Here is a 13347-nt window from a genome sequence, read left to right as displayed (position 1 = left end):
CTTTGTGATCGTATCTGAAGATTGCAAAGGTAGGGCAGAAGCCTTGAATTGGTAGGACTTAGGGTGGTTTTGGTTGGTGAGATGGAAACTCTTAGGTAGGCAGGCAAATTTCTTTGTGTAGAAGATCCCTGATAATATTCTGATAGAAATTTGTATCTGAAAAAAATTTTCTCTTTCCTACTGATGTTAGTATGTAAAGCAGCAGATTTATAAGAAATGATTACCTTTCCGTAAGTGTAGTTAAAACATGAGGAGTGAGTGGTGGGGTCCCTAAGCACAAAGAGCTGTATCCAGTGTTTTAACTCCCACAGACCATGTCAGATGCTCCCCCACCCATGGCTTTCTTCCTCTCCTTTCAATCCTGCACCCATCCCCACTGTGGGATCCAACCCTGCAATGTTTGAGCATCCCCAGGGGAGTCTGGGAGGCCTCAGTTCTTTGGCTGATGCCCTTTCACGCACTGCGTATTTTATATTTCTAATGTACGATGTGGAGTTTCTTGATCTGTGCTTGATTTTATTCAGTGAAAACTAAAACCTAAAAATTAAAAGAAAACTTTTTTAAAAGTCTTTCTCATGCTGCTCAGAAACACTTCTAAGTTTCTCAATTAAGACTTCCTTCTTTAGTGTAAGATAATAAGTGGTTTACAAAAGTATTTTCTCCTCCCTAAAAATGACTACTTAAGCCTCAGGTCATCCCTGTTAACAGAGGAGAGATAATAGCCTCTCCAGCACAATGTTGGTAATGTGTGGAGCAGAGTAAGTGCTCAATAAATGTCAGCTGTTATTATAATAATAACCCATGAGGTAGACTTTTCAGATTTTACAGACAAGGAAAATGAGTCATTGTGAGGTTTGAGTAACTTGCCCAAGGCCATGAAATGGACTGACTCCAGAGCTTTAAGACTGAGCTAATGTAGCTAGGTCACGATGATGTGTAATTTTAAATTTTATAATATGCCGAGGAAAAAGGAGTCCAAATGCAACAGAATGAAATCTACATTTACATTCAACATTATTTGCTACTCTCTAAATATTATTTATTATCTCTATTACATATTATCTATAGGATGTCATATATTTATACATGATTTATATTGTCTTAGAGTTTATTTACAGCATCTATATAATTAATTTATACACTATTTATGTTATATTATGTTATATTTATGTTATATTCAGCATGCAGTGATGGTGCTTGTGGATAAAATGAGGGTTCCCGTGGCCAGGATTCTCACCTGGCCCTGCTTGGCTAGCTCACTGCACATGAGTGGGCAATGCGTTGTTACTGACTCTATATAAAGAGCCCTGCCCACTGCTCTGGGCGACATGGTGGCATGGCTGCAAGGTTGCAGGAGAGCATAGCAGAGGCTGGAATGGTGGCAGCACCAAGGACAGAGACTGGGACAGCTGTGCGGGCAGAGAGGCCCAGAGGCAGAGACCAGCTTGCTGCATGCAGACTCACTCTGAGCGGACGGGATTCTAGTGACTGACCTGCCACCTGGAAATAAAGTTGGGTATAACCCTTTCACCCCAAGAACATTCTACTGTCATTTCTTTGGTCACATTGAATCCATAGTGAACTTGCCCAGGGCTGTAACCCACTGGTAAGACAGTGCTTTATGCTCAAAAAATAGCATAATGTTCTTTTTATAAATAATCAGATCTTGCCTTCATGGAAAGGAGAAATAGTATCCGGGACTCATTCCTTTAATTGTTTTATTCAATAAATATGCATTAATTATTACTAGGCAATGATATGGAGGCAATGGTGACTCACAATTAACCAAAAAATCAAATATAAAAAGTCCCTTCTTTTTGGGAGAGGACTTTCTGGTGGGAAAGAAACTAGTAAACAATTCATTACAACTCAATAAGGTCACTGCCAATGTAAATGTATGGAGCCCTGGCAGGAAGCCCTGCACCTGGCTTAGGAAGCCTGGGGAGTCAGCCCTGGAAGGCTTCCAGACTGCAGCTCACTGGTTTATTCCACTAATGGTTACTGGGCTCCCATTAAAAGCCTCGCCCTTGTTGAGTCCTGGAGATAAGTACTGTGAACAAAGCATGTTGGGGCCTTCAGTTAGGCAACTCATAATCCCAGTGAACCCCCAGGAAAAGAGCTGCTCAGCTACAATTTAGCAAAGATTCTGGAAGAACTGAAAATGTTTGCCTCTCCTCATTCACTTCTCTCGTCCACATTTAATTTAATCCAGAACAGCATCGGTCAAACTTCAGCAGAGCAAAGCAACAGAACGGTCTGGGTTAACTGGGTTAAACAGTCTGGTTAACAGAGTCTAACTTTGTTAATTGGGTTGATTTAGGTCAGTGTTTTCTAGCACATAAGCCTAAATGCTCCCTAATTATAAAGAGTGTGAAGCCCACAGAGACTACCAAGTTCCTTCCAAGTCCTGGGCGGTACTAGCACTCCGCATGCCGCTGGGAGGGAGTTGTATCACTAATTCTGCATCACACCTGAAACATTTGCGCTCACTCTGAATGCAGCCATTGTGAAGATTTTTCTGCATTTTTCTGCTTGTATCTTTAATTAGAATTCTGAAGGTCTGGTAATACACCTTTGCCTTAGCCCACTCGGCACCTGATACCAAAATTCTTCACCTCTCTAGCTAAACTAAAGAAGAACCATGATTGTGCTCATTTTCGCAGCACATATATGGGAGATGGAATGATATAGAGAAGATTAGCATGGCCCCTGGGCAAGGATGACACGCCAATTTGTGACGCATTCCATATTAAAAAAAAAAGAAGAAGAAGAATCATAATTGTCTTACCATAAGAATTCCCCACCAGAGCAAAAGTAAATCAGGATGTTGTTATTTGGGTGATAAGTAACTCAGAGAAAGCTTCCTAACGTAAAATCCCAAGTCCTTACTTAAAGAACGTCTTTGCTAAAAGAGCTTTGCCTTGCTAAATAAGAAAATTTTTTTTCTTTCAAGGGCAGCAGCATTAATATTGAACAGGTTTCTTTGCATCTGTTGTATTTGAGGAAACTTCTGTCCCAATTCTCTTAAATTCTGAGTTTTGATTGCCTAATTTGCAGAACAGTTCAGCTGCCATGCCAGCTTTATAGGTTGTAGTAGAGAATCCTGTGACATAAGATAGCATTTGGAAATCTACAAGAAAAAACATAAATCATAAAGATGTCACTTTACATTTTAGGTCACTAATGTTTTGCTGCCTGACATTCTTAAAGCAGTGAGTACAGTAAGAAAAAATATCGGTCTGGGGATTAAAAGACTTAGGAGAATTGAGTTGCAGAACAGGTTTATCACAAACTAGGTGACTGAACTTTAAACAAGTACCTTAATACTTTCAGAGTTTCAATTTCTTTGTTTATGAGATGGCCTGGCTCTATTATTTCCAAGTGCCTTTTCCAAGATAAGAATTCGTTTTTTAATGATCATTTGTTAATGCAATCACCATTTGCTAAGCATTTAACATGTTGGACACAGTATTAGTCACTGTGGATCAGAGTAGGAAAAGAGAAAATACGACATCAAAGTCTAACCAAAAAGGCAAGACAGCATTACTAATCAGCCCGGAGAAAAGCCCAGGGTGACTCTGAGAACAGGTGTCCTGGAGGATCAGTAAGAAAACAAGATTAGTCATGAAGAGAATAGATTTACAAGGTAGAGTCAGCTGAGTAGCCATAGGCAAGTCACATTACCTCTCTGGACCTCAGTTCCCTCATTTCTAAAATGAAGAGTTTGGGGTCATGCAGTAATCTCCACAGTCCTTTTTATGGCACCTAAAGTAGGTATTTAATGGTACTCGGTGCAAGGCCTTAAGGCAATAAAAGCACAATGTAGCTCAGTTTGGGCAATAAGCCACCTAGCCTGGGTTGCTCAGGACAGACCCCATTATGGCTGTTGTCCCTCAGTAACCATTAATAACACCAATAGCATCCTCCCATCCCAGTTTCACTCTCCCAAGTATTCCAGTTTGGATGACCACTTATCATCACTCTCCTAGTAATCCGGCATATGCACACAAGCTGATGAGACAAGATCATAAAACAGTAACAATTTTCAAGGATGGCATAGACGTAAGTGTTCCAGGACATCAGAGGTGGAAGAATGAATGACCAGTCTGCTTGGTCAGAGAAGGCTTCATGGAGGAGTTGGGACAGGTCTTAAACCTAGAAGGTGAGATGGCAGAGGAGAGGGGATTCAGTACAACCTGTATAATTAGGTTGAACTTCAAATCACTTCCCAGATCCTCCCACATTTTAATTACAGAGCAGTGTTTGCACCTCTTTGGCCTTCAATGATATATTTAGCTTTATCATCCCCAGATCGCCCTTGGCCTTTTACTCCTTCAAATGTCCAAGATCCCACCTGCTTAAATGCCCTCAGTATCAGGTCAAGGATGACACAGGCATTGCCTATCCATGTGGATCCAGTAAATCTCTGCTTACCAGATTTCAAGAATCTTCTAAGCTCCACTCTTGCCACATCATTCTTTTTGCTTTATGCTTTTCCTTTGGCAAATGTCAATCATCTCTCACCGTTGCTAGGTTTGACCCCCAAGCTGAATCTTGAGCAGTTGTGTTGAGCCACGGAATCTCTTTTGGAAATCAGGCCCTTCATTCCAAAAACTGGACATGGCCACTTGGATATCACTAAGGCTCAATCTCTAAAATGGCTAACACAATGTTTGTTCTATGCTACGGCTATTAGTTATTTAAATGTTCATCTGCTTTGAGAACTTGGACTATTTCTTAAGCAATATTGGATGATCAGGGCCTTGTGTTGTAGCTACCAGTGCCCAATAAACACTGTTGAATTGACTGTTGTTTTTATTCCTATTCTAATATTTGCCCCCTGCCGACTCTTACTCTTTCTGTTTCTCAATAGAGATGATAGAAACCTCCAGGATTTCAAAGGTAATTTAAGCTTCAACTTTATGCAATAGACAGAACATTGACTCTACCAGGAGCTCAGCAGAGAACCATCCCTTGTTCAGTTTTCAGTATAAATCTCACTCAGAATGGGGAGAGTCACAGCTGCCTTCCCTTGTCCTGTCCGTCTAACACCACAGTCTGCAAGAGAGATTTGAGTCCCTGGCTTTGCCTCTCTCATTCCTCTCTCCTGCCTGTGACTGCAGACTGACCTGCATTTGCTTTGCCCCATCTGTTTTACAAAATCATTCTTCTATTTTCATCTCTGCTCTGCACTGACTAAGCCATTGAAACCATGACCTTTGAAGCAAGTGTAGCAATGATACCAGTGCATCCTCTGATTGAAAAATCAAAACTGAGCCCACCCATGGTATAATTATTCTGTGCGCACACGAGTGGTGTTTGTACTTGCAGAAGACAGATAATTGGATTTTAGATTACTGATAAAAATATACACACTCCACCTGAGCCCAGGCAGCATTTTTTTCCTGGGACCCTGGAGAAACTTGAAACTTTACTTCTTCAGTAGGCTCTCGTCCTGACACATTTGGCTTCTAGGCCCTGCCTGTTCCAGCTCATGAAGGTCTGTGGCCCAGCTCCTCGTCTTTCTCCAGAACTCTCTGCACTGCGAGCCACGATCACTATTCATCCAGCCCCTCAGCCCGTAACTACCCTCCTGCTCCAATTCTGCTTTCCGCTCTCTGTCTCCCACAAAGTTACCAGAGTCACCATAGCCCCTTTTGGATTTTCCTTCCAAACACCGTCAATGAGATTTCCTAGCCCCAACAATTTCTTCTGAAATTGAAATAAGTTACCAACATTGAAAAACCAGGAGATTTTCCATTAAAATGAGATTTCTGAATTAACAGATTGGGCCAGACTAGACTACCCTTCCCACGTGGCCATAGTCCACTGGAGTTGAACAGTGGCTGCCCCAGTAAGAAAGGACAGGAGCTGGCCCACTGCCATTGTCCCATTGTTGTTGATGGTGGCCGTGTGATAGCAGTGGTGGCAATTACGACACCAAAGCAGAAAAACAACACTTAGGGTATATGTTTGGGAATTCTTCCTTAATTTCATTTGTCCACCCATCCAACAAATACTGACTGAACACCTGCCATCAGACTGAGAATTGCAAGCAATCAAGTTAAATGCAGCCCTTACTCAAATGTCACCTCCTCAACAAAGCCTTCCTTACCTACCTTCCTGACAACTAGATCCTCTTCTCTGCATTACCCCATCCACATTCCTCTCCCACTCCCCTGCTTTTTTGTCTCCATAGCAATCTCCACCCTCTGATTATATTTTACTTATTTATAGTTATCTGTTTCTTCCAGAATTTAAGCTTCCTTAGGCCAGATAATTTTCTTTATTTTATCATTAGTTATATCAGCAGCATCTAGGGCTGTGTCTGGAACAGAGGAACAGTAAATATATTATTGAATTAATTTGTGAGGCCCCAGCTACATTCTCCATTCTGTGTCTGACCCCTATGTAGGGATACTAGGCATACTAATTACTATACATGCTAAACTCTAAGAAACAAAATAAAGCCAACTAAATTCACAGAAGGTGATGGTAGAGATGCTAATTTGGATTGAGTAGTTAGAGAAGAGGCCTTGCAGACAAGGTGACATTTAGACCTGAATGACGTGAGGGTAAGTCAGGCTGGTGTCTGGAAGGGGGGACACCAAAGCAGTGTGAACAGATGAAAAAAAACTCAGAGGCAGGTTTGCATCTGGTCTAGTTGAGGAGCAGCAGGACGCTCTGTGAGGCTGGCATGGGCAGGAGGTGGTGAGGACAGTGAAGACGTAGATCGCAGCCAGATCCACCGTGTCATGGTCAGATGGGATTTTATGCTGCTTAGAGTGAGAAGTGATATGAAGATTTTTTAACAGAAAGGTGATATGATCTGACCTATGTTTTTAAAAGATCTCTTAGGCTACTGTTTGTCAGTCAAGAGTGGAAGAATGAAGACCAGTTGGAGGCCATTGTATGAGCCCAGATAGAAAACAGAGACTCCGGACCAGGTAATAGTGATGCAGGTGGGCATATAGAAGGTTGCTAATGGGTTAGATGTGAAATTAAAAGAGGGGTTAAAGATGACTATAAGGTTTGACTTTTTAATTTGAATGACTGTATAATTTCACTGAAGTCTGATAACCCTTAAAGCCAATGGATTTTGTTGAAGCCATTATATAGTTACACTTTGAAGAAATAAGCTCTACTTTGCAATACTTGAAAGATGAGAAGCATAACTAAAATAAACATGTATAACCACTGAGGAGAAAGATAAATTCTAGGACTTTAAAACTTGAATAATTGATGACAAAATACTCAATATTTAATATCTACATGTACCTAACATCTGCCCTAGTTTGATGTTCTTAAACAGTTTGTTCTGCTCTGGAAAATATAGTTGTCATTTCTAGCACTTGGGGTTGTCGAATGAGGTAGCAGTTGGCGGGGAGGAAGGAACAAGCAGCTTAAAGGCTAAGAAGATAGAATATTAGAATACTCTATAAGAAAAGAAATTAAACAGTTTCAAGATATAGCAACATAAAACAAAGGATATACACTGTGACACTAGCAGATTCTACATCTATGTCTATATCCAGTATCTATACAGGGTATGTGTGTAACTTCATTTCTACAGATGGGATCCACCTTGGTGGGATCTAAACTTCCTTTAAAAACAAGAGAGTTTATCTGATTATTTTTGATTGATTGTCTACTGTCTCAGTAGAAATATGAGCATACATACAGTAGTCAATCACCTTTAATATTAACTGAGAAAGGTAATTTTAGCAGACTAGAGAAAAAAAATCCAATAATTTATTTAAAGTTATAGTTTTCTTAAATTTGAAACATTTTAAGCCCTTCTAAATTCTTGATAAAGCTATCTCTTAATCTCAAATACATGAATATTTTTATTATGATTGATGCAACACCATTTTGATTCAATTTCTTAAACTTCCTTGAGAGCTGAACCCCCCAGTTGTAAAAGTAAAACTCTAGAGATGATTCTCTGGGCAAATGAAGCACTATTCTAAGTAGATGGCTAGTCTAACAGCACATTAAAGTCAATTAAACAAGGGGAAAATGTACCACTGACTGCCGGCCAGTGCTACAAGTGAGCAAATTCTCTCTCTTGACCATTTTGCTTGCTTGCAAAAAATATTGCAAAATTTCCTTTCCTTTGTCAAATGTGCATGAGGATGTCTATTTCGGTAGCAATTTGCCTAGAGCTTGTTACTCATAACTATTATTTTTAGTCTTACACCCTAGTCTGATGTTTCCCTGTCCTAAGAGCAGTGATTTCCAGATCTTTCTTCTACCTGATGTTGATTTCAGGGTTATTTACAAGGAATCTGAAAATCCTATGTAGTCCTCTATTGCCTTCTGTAAGTTTTATTATAATGTTTGCTTTTCTAAATTTCCAGTATTTTCTAACTGTACACTTAATAACTACAAATAACTAATACTTTATGGCTTAGAATATTCTGGTTTCAATTATTGGCTACAATAACTTAAGGTAAATATGTTGTCTTAAACTTTCATCAATAGCATATTCCAAACACTATTACAGAAGGAAAAATTATTTACTTCTGCTTTATAGTGAAAATTCTGAAGTTGTATTAAAAATTTGCTTAAAAGAACATTAACAGCAAAAGTACACACAACTGGTAGAGATAGTGAGTTAACTTGCTTTTAACTTTATTTTAATATGTCAGTTAATTTTAAACTAGACTATGTATTAAAAAATGCTTCTAAATTAATTTTCATTGTAATAGTATGGCCAACCTTTTGAGTTGAGACCTTCATTTCACAACCATAACTTCTACTTAAACTCTACAGAGTGGGTATGAAATGAGGCAGAATTGGGCCAGTAGAATTTGAAGCTAAATTCCATTTCAGAGAAATCTGAAACATGTTCATTTTTTTCCCCTTCTGCTAGTAATCCATCCAGAAAATGACAAGAAAAGTGCTTCTCAGAGTTATGAAGGAATCAAACTTTTTTCCTGGCCATTTTTCTTCTTTGTTCTCCCTTTATACTCCAAATATCCAATTATAGATGAGAAACCATGATAAAACTTGATAACATAAAATGCCTATAAAGAAAACCTCTCATAACTTTTACTCACTATAAGAACACCCAAATAAATGCAAGCCCTGTTGGGGGTTACCTCTCAAATGTAGCTCTAAGTGTTTACTAATTATAATTCCGGCATCCTTACACTGGTTAAGAATCACAGTGTAAGAGGTGCAAATGACCTCTGTCCCCAGGAACTGGCTGGGCTACGCAAATGAATGAAGTGTCTCTGGCGCTGTATCAGTGGTGATAAAGGACTGCACCTCAGGTGACATCCAAGCAATAGTGAGTAAGGGTCTCCTACTGATGGAGAGAGACAGATAAGAATGAATAAATAAAATATAATCAGAGGGTAGCAACTGCTATGGAGACAAAAAAGCAGGGAAGGGGAATGGGAATGTGGATGGGGTAAAGCAGAGAAAAGGGAGTCTGGGTGTCAGGAAGGTAGGTAGGGAAGGTTTTGTTGAGGAGGTGACGTTTGAGTAAGGGCTGCATTTTACTTGATTGCTTGCGATTCCCAGTCTGATGGTAGGTGTTCAATTAGTATTTGTTGGATGGGTGTGTGAGAAACACACTCACTAGTCCAAATTCAGTAAGTGGACACAGAGACAAAGAGAACAGCGGGGCGAGGCTGTAATAACAGTCTTGCAAGATTGGGTGTCTGGTGGGCGGGCACACCTGGGCAGTTTGGCACCAATAATTTATCTCCTAGTGCACAAGTCCCTCCCTTGGTTCCTCATTGGCTGAGTACTACAGGGTTCACATTCTTTCCCAGACGTCGCCTAAGTCAGTTATATCTTTCTCTTACATTTGTCTTAATCTTTGGTAGGTTTAAAAAACCTCAAACAGGTATAGCTGGGCCCTTATCAATTCCCACCCCCACTCTCAGTCTGAGCAGCTTCCACCACGTGGCCCTCTGTTAATTCCTTACTGTTAAAATGTTTTAAACCTCCTAGTGGGAATAAACCACATTTAGGTTTTTTGCTGTTTTCTAACAGGTGGACAAATGAAATAAGGCAGAAGTCCCAAACATATACCCTAAGTGTCATTTTTCTACTTTGGTGTCATAAATGCCACCACTGCTACCACACGGCCACCATCAACAACAATGGGACAATGACGGTGGGCCAGCTCTTGTCCTTTCTTATTGGGGCAGCCACAGCTCAACTCTAATGGACTATGGCCATGTGGGAAGGGTGGTCTAGTCTGGCCCAATCTGTTAACTCAGAAATCTCATTTTAATGGAAAAATCTCCTGGTTTTTCAATGTTGGTAACTAATTTCAATTTCAAAAGAAATTGTTGGGACTAGGAAATCTCATTGACAGTGTTTGGAAGGAAAATCCAACAGGGGTTATGGTAACTCTGGTACTATGCAGGAGATGGAGGCAGTGTCACTTTTCCTGAACAAAGAACAAAGCAGTGAGATAAGATGACTAAAACCCGTCTTAACCAGCATGTAGACAGAAGAAGGCCAGTCCAAAATCAAAGCAGCAGCATGCAGGGATGAAATCAAGGAAAAGGAAGGGAGACAAGGAGAGGGCAAGGGAAAAATAAGGAACCGCCATGATTTTGTCTGCCTACTTACATTCAACCATACCTGAAACTACACCCACATTTCCCCTTGCTCTTTTTAGCTGTGGAAGGTGAAACTGGTCTCTGGGATTTGTAACTAAAGCAGGCCTACACACACACTTACAAACTAAGGGACTTATTTGGCATATGTGCCTCAGTGTTGCTTGGCAAATGTAAATAAATTGCAATTATCTTTTGCTTTAAATGCAGAAGGAAGTAGTCTTTGATGTTGCTATAATATTGTGGAAGTCATATATAGTTTTTTTCCACAGAGACATAATAGTCCTGTGAAACTTTGACTAAAGGTGACTTTGTTATGTAATTCACATCATATGAATATTTACATACTCCCATGGACTCATACTGCTGGCGTGTAATAATCCAAAGATGGGTTATATAGTCTTGTACAAAATTCCTCACTATGAGGTATGACTAAGCTGTTTGAATTCCATTTATGCTGTTTCTTACTTCTGTGCATAATACTGCAATCCATTCTACACGAAACCAAAATGCTCTCATACATTTGTAAGCAAGGCACACAATACATATTAAAGAATAATTTTATTTATTATCAAGAACATTCAATACTATCACTCCATTTTATTTCTGACATCTAGGGGTGCAAATACGCTTTTCCATAATAACCACGTTTTCTAGGGCAATCTTATCTGTGTATGTGTGCTTTAAGAAAGACTTCCATGGACATGACAATGTCCCAAATGAACAAGAAATGAGAAAATACTCATTAGTGCATCTTGTATCAATTGGCAGACTGGAAATCCCAGGATTTCTCCAGTTACCAGACATGTGCCACAGACTGGGTTGCCAGAAAATGGAAGTATCAGAAACAGAGATACGTATTTTTTTTCAATAGATGAGGGCCTAGGAATATTTCCTTCCCACTCTCGCACTTCTACTTTTATCTACATATATATGGTGCTGGGTAAAGGATGCTGTTACCAGACTTCAGATTTTCCCAAAAGAAGGAGCACCAAGACCTTACAGAAGTTCCACACAAGAAGGTAAATTCACAAAAGCAATTTTGATTGTCTTCCAGTGAGAGAAACAGAGAATTTGACTAGGAAATTCAGAAAGTTCATTTCCTGATTAGATGCATGCAGAGGCAATGAGCAGCTCATCCAATTTTTTTTTCCTAGTTTAGTACATACCACATGCTGATGATTTCGACTGTCACAATGTAATGCTGAAAAAAACATTGGATGCATGAGATAAAGTTTCAAAAAAATCAACACTTAGCAATGGAACCACAAGTGTTATCCCAAGAAGCTATAAATGGAAATTGAGGTTTTATTTCCTGCAGTCTCATATTTCAACAACTTAAGTCACATGTAAAAGAAAGACCCATTCATAAGAAGAGAGAAAAAATCCTAAATAAGTAATGAATCTCTTTTCAGGATGATGATTCCTCTGTCTGACTTTTGAAAGGTGGATCCTGGAAACAATCAGGAGGCAATGGGTGATTCAATCATTTATTAATATATATTGAGACACAATCCTTTGTAATTCCCTCATGACTTCCATCATCAACAAAAATGGGAGAAAGGAGAGGAAGGGAAGAGCCCCCAAAAAAAGATCAACCTCAAACTCATAACTTGAATCAATTTCCAAATTTTACATCAAAATATGACAAAGGAGACTATTTTAAAACTACTATATGGGTTTCAATCACACCTTCACCCACCCTCCACAAAAAAGCATTATTAAGCATCTATCTATAAAGCAACTTTGACAAACTAAATTGAAAATAAATCTCAACGCAAAAATAAATGCCATGAAACTTAAAGAATTGTTTCTGAAAGATTACCCTGGCCGCACTGTGGTTTTAAATAAAGCCTGTGGAGTTATTTACTTTCCTAAGGCTCGGTAACTGAGAAATCTGCTTTCCTACATGTATAAATACATACTGTTAATCAGCAGCTTAAATTGAAACTGGTACAAATATCATGAACTGAGGCTTTGTTTGCAAATCATATCTGGATTCAGGCAAATTCACAGCAAGTTTTCTTCATTAGCACCACTAATTAAAATTTGTAATGTAAAATTGCTCTCTCCCTAATCCCCTGAGGGGGACCAAGGTCAAACCAGATGCTGTGTGTTTATTTAAGGGAAGAAGCAGAAAGCAGTTTCCCTACCATAAATAAGCCTATTGCCCTTTGCCACATCGGTGGGGAGCTCGGGCTCCCATCTGCAGCACTGATGCCCCCAAATGGAGGTATGTCTGGTCAGAAGAAGCGAGAGGTTCTAGGAAAGGCACTCCACTCTTGTTTCACCAGTCCACAACTACAGAGTAAGAACGGCCACATTCATAATACATACAAGACAGAGGGCTAGAAGGAGGGTTCAGAGAAATAGACAAGGGAAAGAGGGCATAGAATGTGCTGCCTCTCCCCATATACAACAATCACACCAGAAATACACAGTCCAGAAATACAGGCCAAACCGTATTTCCACTTCAGAAAGAGCAAAACTACCAGCCTACTTCGCCCCTATCTACATACAGCTCAGCCAGGATCCCTTTATTAGATTGCTTTCAACTTTATTATTGTGCTAACTTGTATCAGAATTAAGTATGTATCTTTCTTCCTCACTAGATTATATTAAAAACTATAATCTAAACCACAGTCTGCCATATCTTGCACACAATAGAGATAAAATAAACTATTGAATCAAATGTAATGAATTTAGTGTCACAAGCTGGGGGAGGAGGGTCATTTAAATAACTGATCCAATGAGAAAGTGAAAA

General features: G+C 39.5%; 1 protein-coding gene and 1 non-coding gene across 2 annotated transcripts in view; one reads left to right on the top strand and one right to left on the bottom strand.

The window, feature by feature from the left end:
* The window catches only part of KCNIP4 (potassium voltage-gated channel interacting protein 4), a 1115920-nt gene that overhangs the window by 1020435 nt on the left and 82138 nt on the right, over nucleotides 1-13347 (bottom strand). The window lies entirely within an intron of this gene.
* On the top strand, nucleotides 2648-2754 carry LOC118967718 (U6 spliceosomal RNA). The gene has a single exon (XR_005054937.1). It is a non-coding gene; the product is annotated as a U6 spliceosomal RNA (small nuclear RNA).

Source organism: Manis javanica, chromosome 5 (genome assembly GCF_040802235.1).
Source record: "Manis javanica isolate MJ-LG chromosome 5, MJ_LKY, whole genome shotgun sequence".
Taxonomy (NCBI): domain Eukaryota; kingdom Metazoa; phylum Chordata; class Mammalia; order Pholidota; family Manidae; genus Manis; species Manis javanica.
This window is presented reverse-complemented; position numbering and strand designations above follow the sequence as displayed.